At 40.3% G+C, this 11,004-nt stretch overlaps 1 protein-coding gene across 1 annotated transcript in view; it reads right to left on the bottom strand.

The window, feature by feature from the left end:
• mgat4b (alpha-1,3-mannosyl-glycoprotein 4-beta-N-acetylglucosaminyltransferase B) overlaps positions 1-11,004 on the bottom strand; it is a 212,697-nt gene that overhangs the window by 49,726 nt on the left and 151,967 nt on the right. The window lies entirely within an intron of this gene.

The raw sequence follows: 11,004 nt of genomic DNA, 5'->3' as shown, positions 1-11,004 counted from the left end.
TTAGAGTAAGCAGTGAGTAATCGATTCCCACAGCCTCTGCTTTTAAGGGGCTTTAATAGCAACTCCTCTGCACCTCACACAGGCTGGCATCCATTCAAGGTCGCCTACATACACACACACACACACACACAAACACACACACTGCATGCAGAATACACGCTCTTCCAATTAAGACCCTCAGAACTGTGCCTGTGTACCTTTCACCGTTATTCACTGTAATAGACTCTCTCTTTCTCATTCACACACAATAAATAAACACACACTTACACACTCACTTACTCATAAAATAACATACACAGAATCAGACAGAGTAGGCGTGCACCAGTATACCATTTCTGAGCTGATTATTACGATAAGCAGTAATTTATAGCTTATTGTAACTGATAACAATTTTTTTAGCGACCATTTCAATGTGTAACAATATATGTATATACCTTTTATTTAAATTTTTGCCTGACTTTTTTGTCTGGCTGTTCTTTATATTGTATTAAAACCAATACAAATGCTCCAAACTTAACGTGTTCTCCCTGACCTAAACATAATCAACTTAGCTGGTAATGAGCTGGAGCTTCACAGCATGAAGGAAAAGCAACAACTATTGTTCAGCACCTCCAGGAACTCCTTCAAGACACTGAGAAAAATATTCTACCTCATGAAGACACTGAGATTAAAATACCAAGAGTGTGCAGATCTGTCCTCAAACATAAATGTGGAATCAACAGTATAAATAATATTCTGGTTTGTTTAATTCCACGTGTTCATGTATAGCTTTATTGGATTAAATACTAAATTACAATGTAAAAAATCATAAAAGAAAGAAACACACTGAATGAGAAGAGGTACAGTACAGTATATTACAGTACAGTACAGTATATTTAACGAGATAAAGACGGCCAGTGTTTGGTTTGATTTATTAATGCTGCATTTAGTTAAAAGCTGTAATCAGAGTGATGACTGGGAGAATCAGAAACTATTCTTGAATGCATTATAGTTAAGTGTTTATACAGAAAAAAATTTACAATTACCCATAAGCACAGATAGATTTAATGCTTTGTTTGTGGAGGGTTATGGTAGGTTTTTATGTTTTTATGACTATTACATAGTCATATTTATGTGTAATACAAATTTTGACCTTAACCCAAAAAAGAAACCGCAGCTTTTGTTAAAAAGTACTCATAATTAATCAAAGTAATCATTCTGGCTCATGTTGGTGGTCTTGGAGGTTACCTCTGTTTTTCTCAAATCCAAGAACATTCTTACTCTAAAATGTACAAAAACTAAACCCCACACACACACACACACACACACAAACACACACACAAACTCAGCCACTGAAGTGAAGCAGGGCTTATCAGAAAAAACTTCCATCTGTATTCACCACCACTCTCATTCACACACTGCTGATGCCACATGACCTTCCCTGTATTCCACTCTCTCTCTCTCTCTTTCTCTTTCTCTATTTTTCTCTCTGCCTCTTTCTCTCTCTCTTTCTCTTTCTTTGTCTCTCTTTCGCTCTCTCTGTCTCTCTCTCTCTCTTTCTTTCTCTCTCTCTTTCGCTCTCTCTCTCTCTCTCTCTCTCTTTCTTTCTCTCTCTCTTTCGCTCTCTCTCTCTCTCTCTGGACCAGTAGTCAGTTTGACTGTTAATCACTGCATTGTAACACTAATAGCTGCAGACTTGCTTTTCTCACATCTTTAAATTTGCATCCTCTCGTGCTTTATTGTTATTTTTGTATTCACACGAGTGATTTACACTGGCATAATAATTACAGTGGTATGAAAAAGTTTGGCTACCCCTGATAATTTTCATGAATTTCCTTTACAAACCATTGTTTATTTCAGATCAGCAATTTCAGTTAAATACATCATATAGCAGACGAACACAGTGATATTTGAGAAGTAAAATTAGGCAAGTGCATAAATTTATGCCCTAACAAAAAAATTACATCAATATTTATTAGTTTCTCCTTTTGCAGAAATAACAGCCTCTAATCGCTTTTTATAGCGTGTCTGAGAGTCTGGTTTCTGGTTGATGGTATTTAGGATCATTCTTCTTTACAAAACATCTCCAGTTCAGTCAGGTTTGATGGCTTCTGAGCATGAACAGCCCACTTTAAATCACATCACAGATTTATAATAATATTCAGGTCTGGGGACTGAGATGATCATTCCAGAACATTGTACTTGTTCCTCTGCATGAATGCTTTAGTAGATTTTGAGCAGTGTTTATGTTTAGGGTCGTTGTCTTGTTGAAGTATCCAGCCCCGGTGCAACTTTAACTTTCTCACTGATTCTTAAACATTGTTCTCAAGAATCTGCTGAGAGTGACTGATATCCAAATAAACCCTCAACTTTAACAAGATTTCCAGTACCTGCACTGATCCCACAGCCCCACAGCATGATGGAACCACCACTAAATTTTACTGTGGGGAGCAAGTGTTTGTCTTGGTATGTTGTGTTCTTTTTTCGCCATGCATACTGCCCTCCAAATAACTCATTAGTCCACAGCACCTTATTCCAAAACCATGATGTTGAACAATCTTTGTTTTCAGCTCATTTGAGAGTTTTGTGTTTTGAGGCTCCCATGTTGCCACTCCTTAGAGAAGATGCAAAGAGGATAAAAACTTTACCAGGCCACTTTAACCCTTTCCTATAATTGGATTCACTTGTGTACGTAGGTCAATAGTTAGTGCTAATGGTATTTAAATCAATACATTGACAAGGTTGCCCAAATTTATGCACCTGCCTAATTTTGTTTAAATAATTATTGCACACTTTCTGTAAATCCTATAAACTTAATTTCACTTTTCAAATATCATTGTGTTCATCTGCTATATGATATATTTAACTTAAATTGCTGATCCAAACAATCAATTATTTATAAAGAAAAATCATGAAAATGATCAGTGGTGCCCAAAGTTTTTCAAACCTGTCAGGTGAGGGTGCAGGGAGGACGCGGAGGCGGACGTAAATGCAAACAAAAAGGGATTTATTAACGAAAACAAATACAAAATACACATGGATTTACTGAAAACAGGACTGAGGAAACTGGGGAAAACATGGAGCACTGACAGACGATAAACGTACAAGGATCGACACCGGGGAAATGGAACACGGACCTTAAATAGAGGTGCACACACACAGGAAACAGGAAACACCTGGGACGAAGGGGCGGAGCTACAAATGAACACAGGTGAGTGGAAAAACACTGGGAATGAAACACAGACCTGAGAATAACACAGACATGAGAAGCAGACAGACTAAAGACCTGAAAAAACCACTGTATATCGATAAATCATGTCTAGTCTCTTTCTTGTAAACCCAATGTCTTGTCTCATCTTATCTTATCTTGTGAGACATGCCTATGTGACACTGTGGATGGAGGAATGTTAAATACTTTCGGAACGTCAGAAAAAGAATGTCCCATCTACAGGGTTGGACAAAAAACTGAAACATCTGTCATTTTAGTGTTGGAGGTTTCATGGCTAAATTGGAGCAGCCTGGTGGCCAATCTTCATTAATTGAACATTGCGCCAGTAAGAGCAGAGTGTGAAGGTTCAATTAGCAGGGTAAGAGCACAGTTTTGCTCAAAATATTGCAGCACACAACATTATGGGTGACATACCAGAGTTCAAAGAGGACAGAGGACAAGTTGTTGGTGCACGTCTTGCTGGCACATCTGTGACCAAGACAGCAAGTCTTTGTGATGTATCAAGAGCCACGGTATCCAGGGTAATGTCAGCATACCACCAAGAGGGACGAACCACATCCAACAGGATTAACTGTGGATGCAGGAGGAAGCTGTCTGAAAGAGATGTTCGGGTGCTAACCCGGATTGTATCCAAAAAACATAAAACCACGGCTGCTCAAATCACGGCAGAATTCAATGTGCACCTCAACTCTACTGTTTCCACCAGAACTGTCCGTCAGGACAATAAATTATTGTGTCTAAAACCAGGTGTTTCAGTTTCACTGTCCAACCTCTGTATATGGCACACATATGTGGGATTAGACCTCGCTTAAACCTAAAATAATTCATGTCAGCTCGCCATGAATCCGGCTGGTTCAACCTTGTGTCCAACTTCACTCAGAAGATAACACCTCACAACATATACAAGTGTGGGCCTGAATTCCCAAGCTGCACCCTAAGATAACACTTCATAATAAGTTTACACAGTTTTGTCCCACGATTTTTGGCATGTCAGTGCATGTTGCTAGGCATCAGTTACACATCAGGCCAAAGCACTTGAGAATAAACACACAGTCCCAGTGGAGTAAAATCCAGTCACATAGATGGAATATATGCATTTTGGCATTGTAAGGGAGGAGTGTGTGTGTGTATATGCATGTGTGTGTGTGTATGTGTATATATGGGTGTGTGTGCATGCATGTGAGTGGCTCAGTCATGGCTGTCACCCCGTTGCCACTCCAATTAACAGCTAGCAGAGGCAGACGGCATGAGGCGTGATAGTGTCTGGCAGCAGGAAGGAGCTGCGTTAGCCGCGGCGCTAAGCGGGCAGTGCTAACCCCTACATTAAGTGACAACGCAGGAGGCAGGAGAGATCCATCCAGGCTGATCTGCAGCGAATATCAGAGACACGACACACAAAGGAGAGCGCTGAAGGGATTTTAGTATTCATGCAAGGCCCTGGGAAGACATAATTAGAGATGTGAATGCAGATACATGCCAGTTGGAGTGTGTGAGTGTGTGTGCGTGTGTGTGTGTGTGTGTGTGTGTGCGTGTGTGTGTGTGTGTGTGTGTGTGTGTGTGTGTGTGTGTGTGAGAGTGTGTGTGAGAGCATGCGTAGGGGGAGAATCAATCAGTGCTATGCTTCTGCTTGAACATCACACTGGGACCAAGGCTACAGAAGAGCACAGACTGAAGGAAACCATAAAGGCAGATATAAGGATGTGTGTGTGGGAGAACACAGATACGTGGGAAACATTCACAATACAGACAACATGAGGACTAGTATCAATAATAAAATGCATAATGCAATAAGTAATTGGACAGAAGTGGTTACTGTTTCTGAAACACTGTGGGTAAAATGAAGACACTATCTGTGTTTTAATTTTAGGTGTTTTAAATATATACTTAAAGATAAATAAAGCAATAGTAGCTTATTTTATTTTTTTACATATAATTTATTTTTTTCAACATTTGGTAACACTTTATTCCTATGGTTAATAGATGCTTAACTAACATTCAACTTACATTCAGTTGCATGTCTATTAAATCAAGTGGTGTGCAGTGAGGCCATTCTAGGCCTTCAGAGAAGGGTTGACAATAAGTGCATGCAAATACTTACATAATTTTAATCAGGACATATATATTATAGTTATTGTAAGTGTAAGCATTTTTTTTATATATTAATTAAAATAAAAAACAACTAATTCAAACCATTAGTCTGTGTTTTTCAGTTGCTATAGGACTCTTATCTGACTGACAGCGGTACTAACCAATCAAAGCTTTTTAAAATGGCTTCTTCCCCCTTGTGTCTGCCTGGACCCTTCTGATGATTTTGTGAAGGGTGTAGTATTGAGTCTATTAGCAAAGTCATAGGACAATCTAACCAATCAGATTCATAATTTTCACTACAGGGGCGGGGCCATGGCTGTCTAACCCCTTCTCAGCACTGTGGTGAAGGGGCTACACGTCGCTTAGTGTAAAACGGAGCACATGATGGATTAGTTCAATGGTTAGCGAACTATCATGGAATTGTGGCTGTAAATGATACAGATATTGTGTCGTATCATATTAAAAAGCCTTTTTAAAGGCTGCCATTTAAAGTAAAACTAATTCACTTGTGAGTTTTTGTGTGTACTTAATGTGCATTAACTGCACGCAACTGATTAAATCCAATTGAACTCTAAGGTGAAATTAAATGATTCTCTATTGAATGTAACCCTACACTTAACTCAAACACGAGCTCTAATCTTAACACTACAGGTCAGGGTAGAATTTTTTTTGTGTTGATTCATGGTAGATTTTAGGCTTAGGGTTAGGGTTAGGTGTATGGTCAGAATCTGTAGAAAATAATTGTCATTTAACTAAGAGTTCAGTTGCATTTAGTAGATATTCAGTTGAAAGTCAGTTAAATGATTTTTGAAGCATCTATGAGGCATATATAATGTGCAATCCCCACCCACTCGTTAAAACCCCAATCATTAGCAATGCCCCCAACACTAATAGGTTGTCGAACTGCCACTGATACAGTCCCAATACTCTAAGAGTGATGTGGGGAAAGAGTGCCATCTCCCCACCCAGAGAGAACAGGGCCAATTGTTCTTTCTCAGACTCCGTCTGCTAATGACAAGCAGCATGATCTTCAGAACTATGCTCTTCGGACCACAGGGGCACCGACTTAGTTCATATCTCTTTTAATAATATTTTATTTAACATTATTATGGCTGCTAACAACAACTTTCGTTATAAAGAACAGTGCATAAGACGAGAGTTAGTGACCACCCACACAGCACTGCACATGCAATACGGCAGAGTGCAGGATAAAATGTAAAAGTTGCGATGCTAACAGACGATTTTGCAGGGTTGAAGCCATGATGCTAACAGCAGGACTAAGCAGTGTGGGAGACACCATGCTAACAGACGGTCTTGTCAGGGCTGGAGCTGCAATGCACCCTGGGCAACAGCTAGGTTCAGAAGGTTTGAAGCAGGTTAGCTGAAACACACAGGGTTGAATCTGTAATGCTAACAAACACTAGTTGGGCTCTGCAAAATTTAACAGATTAACCGCAAAACAGCTGACCTTAGCATGGATAGAGCCCCTGCATGCACATAGCAGTGTAAGACGTCTGACGTCGTGACCAACATTCAACCTGAAATTAAGGTGGATTAATGTTGGTGGCCAGCTTGGGTTACAATGGTAACAGAGAGCATCTGGTTTCTGAAAGGTTGCAGCAGGTTAGATGTAATGCCTTGGCAAGCTTAGAGATGCTATGGTAACAGACACAGCAGCCAGATTTGGAAAATTTGGAGCTGGTTAACTGCTATGCCAACAGCTGGTCTCAGCAGGGTTAGAGCAATGATGCTAATAGACAGCAGCTTGGGTCGGCAAGGTTAGAATTGTTTAACCAAGATGCTATCAGATGATCTCAGCAGGTTATGCCGACCTTACAACTAACAATTTTCAAGCGATTTCTCTGTCGCAGACAAATTTCCAGAGTCGGGATAAAATCACGAGAGTCTGGCTAGAGTCAAGCTGCAGTCGAGTTGCGGTCGTGCCATCTCGATCGTTCAGTGTAAGGTTGTTAGGACGGAAAGTTTCAGTCAGTCGGGTTCGCGTCTTGGCGCTCTGATAAAATCAACCGCATTTAATATTATCGTCTTAAAACTCGACTCGCACAAATAGTGATGTGAACAATGTCAACAACCAATAGGAGAGCTACGGGAAGAGGCAAAAATATATTTCATGTGACTGTTCACTTACAAAGATTAAAAAAAGAACACATTTTTGTTTCTGCATAATATGTAACCCCACCGCTTGATAAGTGCCACTGGGACCAGATCAGTTTTCTTATTTCCATCATGTCACAACAGGGATCTTAACGATATGACTGATGACTTGTGTACACTCACTCAAGTGTAAACTTAGTACTCAAATAATGATGCACTGCTTATTTACATTTAATAAACCAGAAACACTCAAATATTTCAGGTTTCATGCTATTTCAGGAGTCCAGCTCAAACTAGTTTGTCATTGGTTCGCTCTGGCTCTAGCAGATATTGGCTTGCTTGCCATTGTTTGCTGTACAAACATGAAGAAATTGCTTGTCAAACAGCTCTTTTCTTTTGAACTACGCAGCTAAATCGTTCATAATTGTGTTCTGGGACACAAATGAAGTCCTACAGTAAAAAGAGAAAGGGAATGTTCTGTGAAGAATCCCATTTTACAACGCAATTTAATTCCAGACATAGGTTTTTTGTTCACAGAAGCAGCCTTTATTGTTTAACTGTTCTCTTTAAACATCTTTGCCTCACTACTGAGCATATAAACAGAGCTTGTGGTGACACAGCGAGGCCTCAGGCACAGTGCTTACCAAACCACAGACACAGACCCGGGCCTGTGTATGACGGGGGTCAAAGAGCACATCAAACCAATGAGAACGTACTAGAGGCAAAATAGCTAAATTTCTAAGGGCAACTAAAAGATAGGGCCAATACAAACTGGCTCGGATTTGTCTCTTGGCTCTTGAGGCTAGCGGCCACGTCATAGTGGTTTATTTGACTTTAATCAGTGCGCAACGTCCAGATTATTGTCACGTCTGGTGCTGTTAGCTCCTCTGTCCCTTCCACACCAAGCTCTAACGGAGGTTCTCAGGTTAACAACTACACTACCCAGAATGCACCACCCGCTGACATCACGCACTCACCTGATCACGTGACACCTCACCTGCTTCCACCAGGAAGCCCCGAATACTGATTACTGGCACTATAAAGGTGCAAGCCAAACAGACTTCATCGCCGCGTATTGTAGGTTATCCTCATACAAAGCGTTACTTATCTCTTGTCTCAGTTTACTTTGTGTATGACCTTGCTTTTTGTTTCTCGACGCCGATTCTTGCCTCTGCCTTTGATATTGGATTGTTTGTGTATGACCTGGACTGTACTTTCACCACCGCCTCTTGGATTATCTCTGATACTGGATTGCTTGTGTATGAACTCTGGACTGTCTCTCGTTTATGGTATGGTTTTGTCTGCATTGCTCTGTCTACTGGTGATCAACCATATTTCTGTATCGACCCTGATTACATCTGTTTATTATTATAATAAACCTACTTTGTTTTTATCAGTATCTGCGCTTGTCTGCTATTCTGTTCTGACCATGACAATTATATCTCTGTTAGGTCCTGGCTGGCTGCTAAAAACAGATTCATGCCTTTTCTCCTCTGTAACTGGAGAGAAGCAGACAAATGTGAAGAAATTAGAGTCTGCCAGTTAGCTGGAAGTGAAGAACTTGAGTGACGGCCAAGCAGAGCAGTGGAGGCAAGCTGACTAACTGGTGTAGCTTGTTTGGGAATACTGCAGGCTTTTGGCTGTCAAAAGTTTAATCTGAACGAAAGCGTCTAAGCTGCGTGAGTTCACAAATACAGAAAGGAGCACAAACCCAAACACTGAAACCCTCAGTTTGTTGCCTTTTCACCACATCACTTGCACACACACACACACACACACACACACACACACACACACACACACACATGAACCCATGTGGTCTCCATTTCCTCAGTAAGCTAGCTTGGCCTCTGACAGGCCTAGCGGATACTTTCCACTCCACTGAGTCAAAGCTCAGCTTTCCCTCAACTCCCAATCAATGCCATCCTCAATCCAATCTCCAACAGCTCCCAGCCAGCCCTTCCCATCAGTTTACGCTGCCCGCAGATCCAGCATTGATCACTCTCATCAAGATAATTAGCCCTCATATCAGACCCAACGCATGATGGATCAATTAGTTCAGCTGCCTATCCGCTAATGAAGGACGCACTTCGCAAGTTAAAGTTCTACAGCTCCAGAAACCAAACTCGGGCCGCGGCTGAATTCCTCTGACGACCAGCAGATTGATAGCAGCCTCTTCAAAAGAGGTGAATTTCACAAGCGAGCCCTTTATAAGGAGTGAGTCATTGCATAGATGGCTTTAGCGCTTTATCTCGCCCGTGGCTGGAAATCAGCACATCTATGCTAGAATGATCCGCTGGTTCATCGAGCCCGGAGGTATTGGCTCACTCTGCCGCTCTCTGCTGACTAATAAGGTCATGTAATTAAGGCAGACATTCAAAAAGTCATTAAGGCAAGGTTACTGTGTTAGCTCAGCTAGCGGGCCTTCTTTGTTTGACTGGAAAGTCAAGCGCTCTTGCTTCTCATATAAAAAAAATAAATTTAGCATTGACAGAAAATCTATCAGTGGGTTTTTCTCAGGTACAAACTGTTGGAGGTTGTAAAGATAAATGGAATTACTACTCACAATATTTTTTAGGCAATTTTGTACTGGCAGCTGACTCTTTTAGCCTTGCTAATGGTGGTCTTATTTAAATTTTCAAAAAAAAAAAAAAAACACTGGGGACAAACAGGTATCTAGCAGGTTTGGGGATTTTGTGCTCAGGGAGCTTCAAGTAGGCCTAAGCAGTGGAACTGTGGCGGTGTGTATGAATGTGTACCTCTAAAACCATGTAACTACAGTATCAGCCAAAGGCTGGAAACACTTTCTCATTCAGTGTTTTCATTATTTATCTTTTTCCTACATTGTACATAAATACACATTAGGAATCATAAAGTAAAATACTCTGTGAAGCGTGTGACTGACCTTCATTTCATAAAGCTTTTTGTTTCTTTACTTAGTTGAGTAGTTCTTGCCATGATATGGATGTAAAACTCCCTTTTAGATGCTTTTAGATCCTTCAAAACAGCTTCTGGAACTGGTTTGTGCTTATTTACATGTTTAAATTGTTTCAGGAATAGAAGGAAAGCTGGGACTGGGGTGGCAACAAGTGTGAATATTTCTTCACAAGAAGATGAGATGAGTTTTATAGTGCACATAATAATAGAGAGTTTCGGTGTGGTCTTTCTCACAAACTTCTGCCAAACTACTATAGAGCACACTAACACAGTCCCCAACACAGAGAAGCTTTACTACAGCTTTACTGAGCCAGACTCAATAGTTTATTTTGGCAGGAATTGGGTCAATTGTGTTGAACTGACTGACTTTTTTCAATCATTTTTAACATTTTAAAGATTTTTAAGTAGGGATGGAATATTTTATTACAGAGCAACATATTTTAATGTAAAACAGATTTGGGTGTAGTTACTCTTTAATACATATTTGAGTAGTGTAGAATCTCCTGGAAATAAGCTCTTGTATATATGAGCGTCTTCTATAATAGGTTTCTAATGTTTAGGTAAATACAGGAGCAGCAATAATAAATTGGTCTAGTGTTGTAAGAGATAATACAGTATTTACAGCATCTGTTACTGGATGGTGTTCATTACAGGGA

This window comes from Astyanax mexicanus, chromosome 10 (genome assembly GCF_023375975.1).
Source record: "Astyanax mexicanus isolate ESR-SI-001 chromosome 10, AstMex3_surface, whole genome shotgun sequence".
NCBI classification, from domain to species: domain Eukaryota; kingdom Metazoa; phylum Chordata; class Actinopteri; order Characiformes; family Acestrorhamphidae; genus Astyanax; species Astyanax mexicanus.
This window is presented reverse-complemented; position numbering and strand designations above follow the sequence as displayed.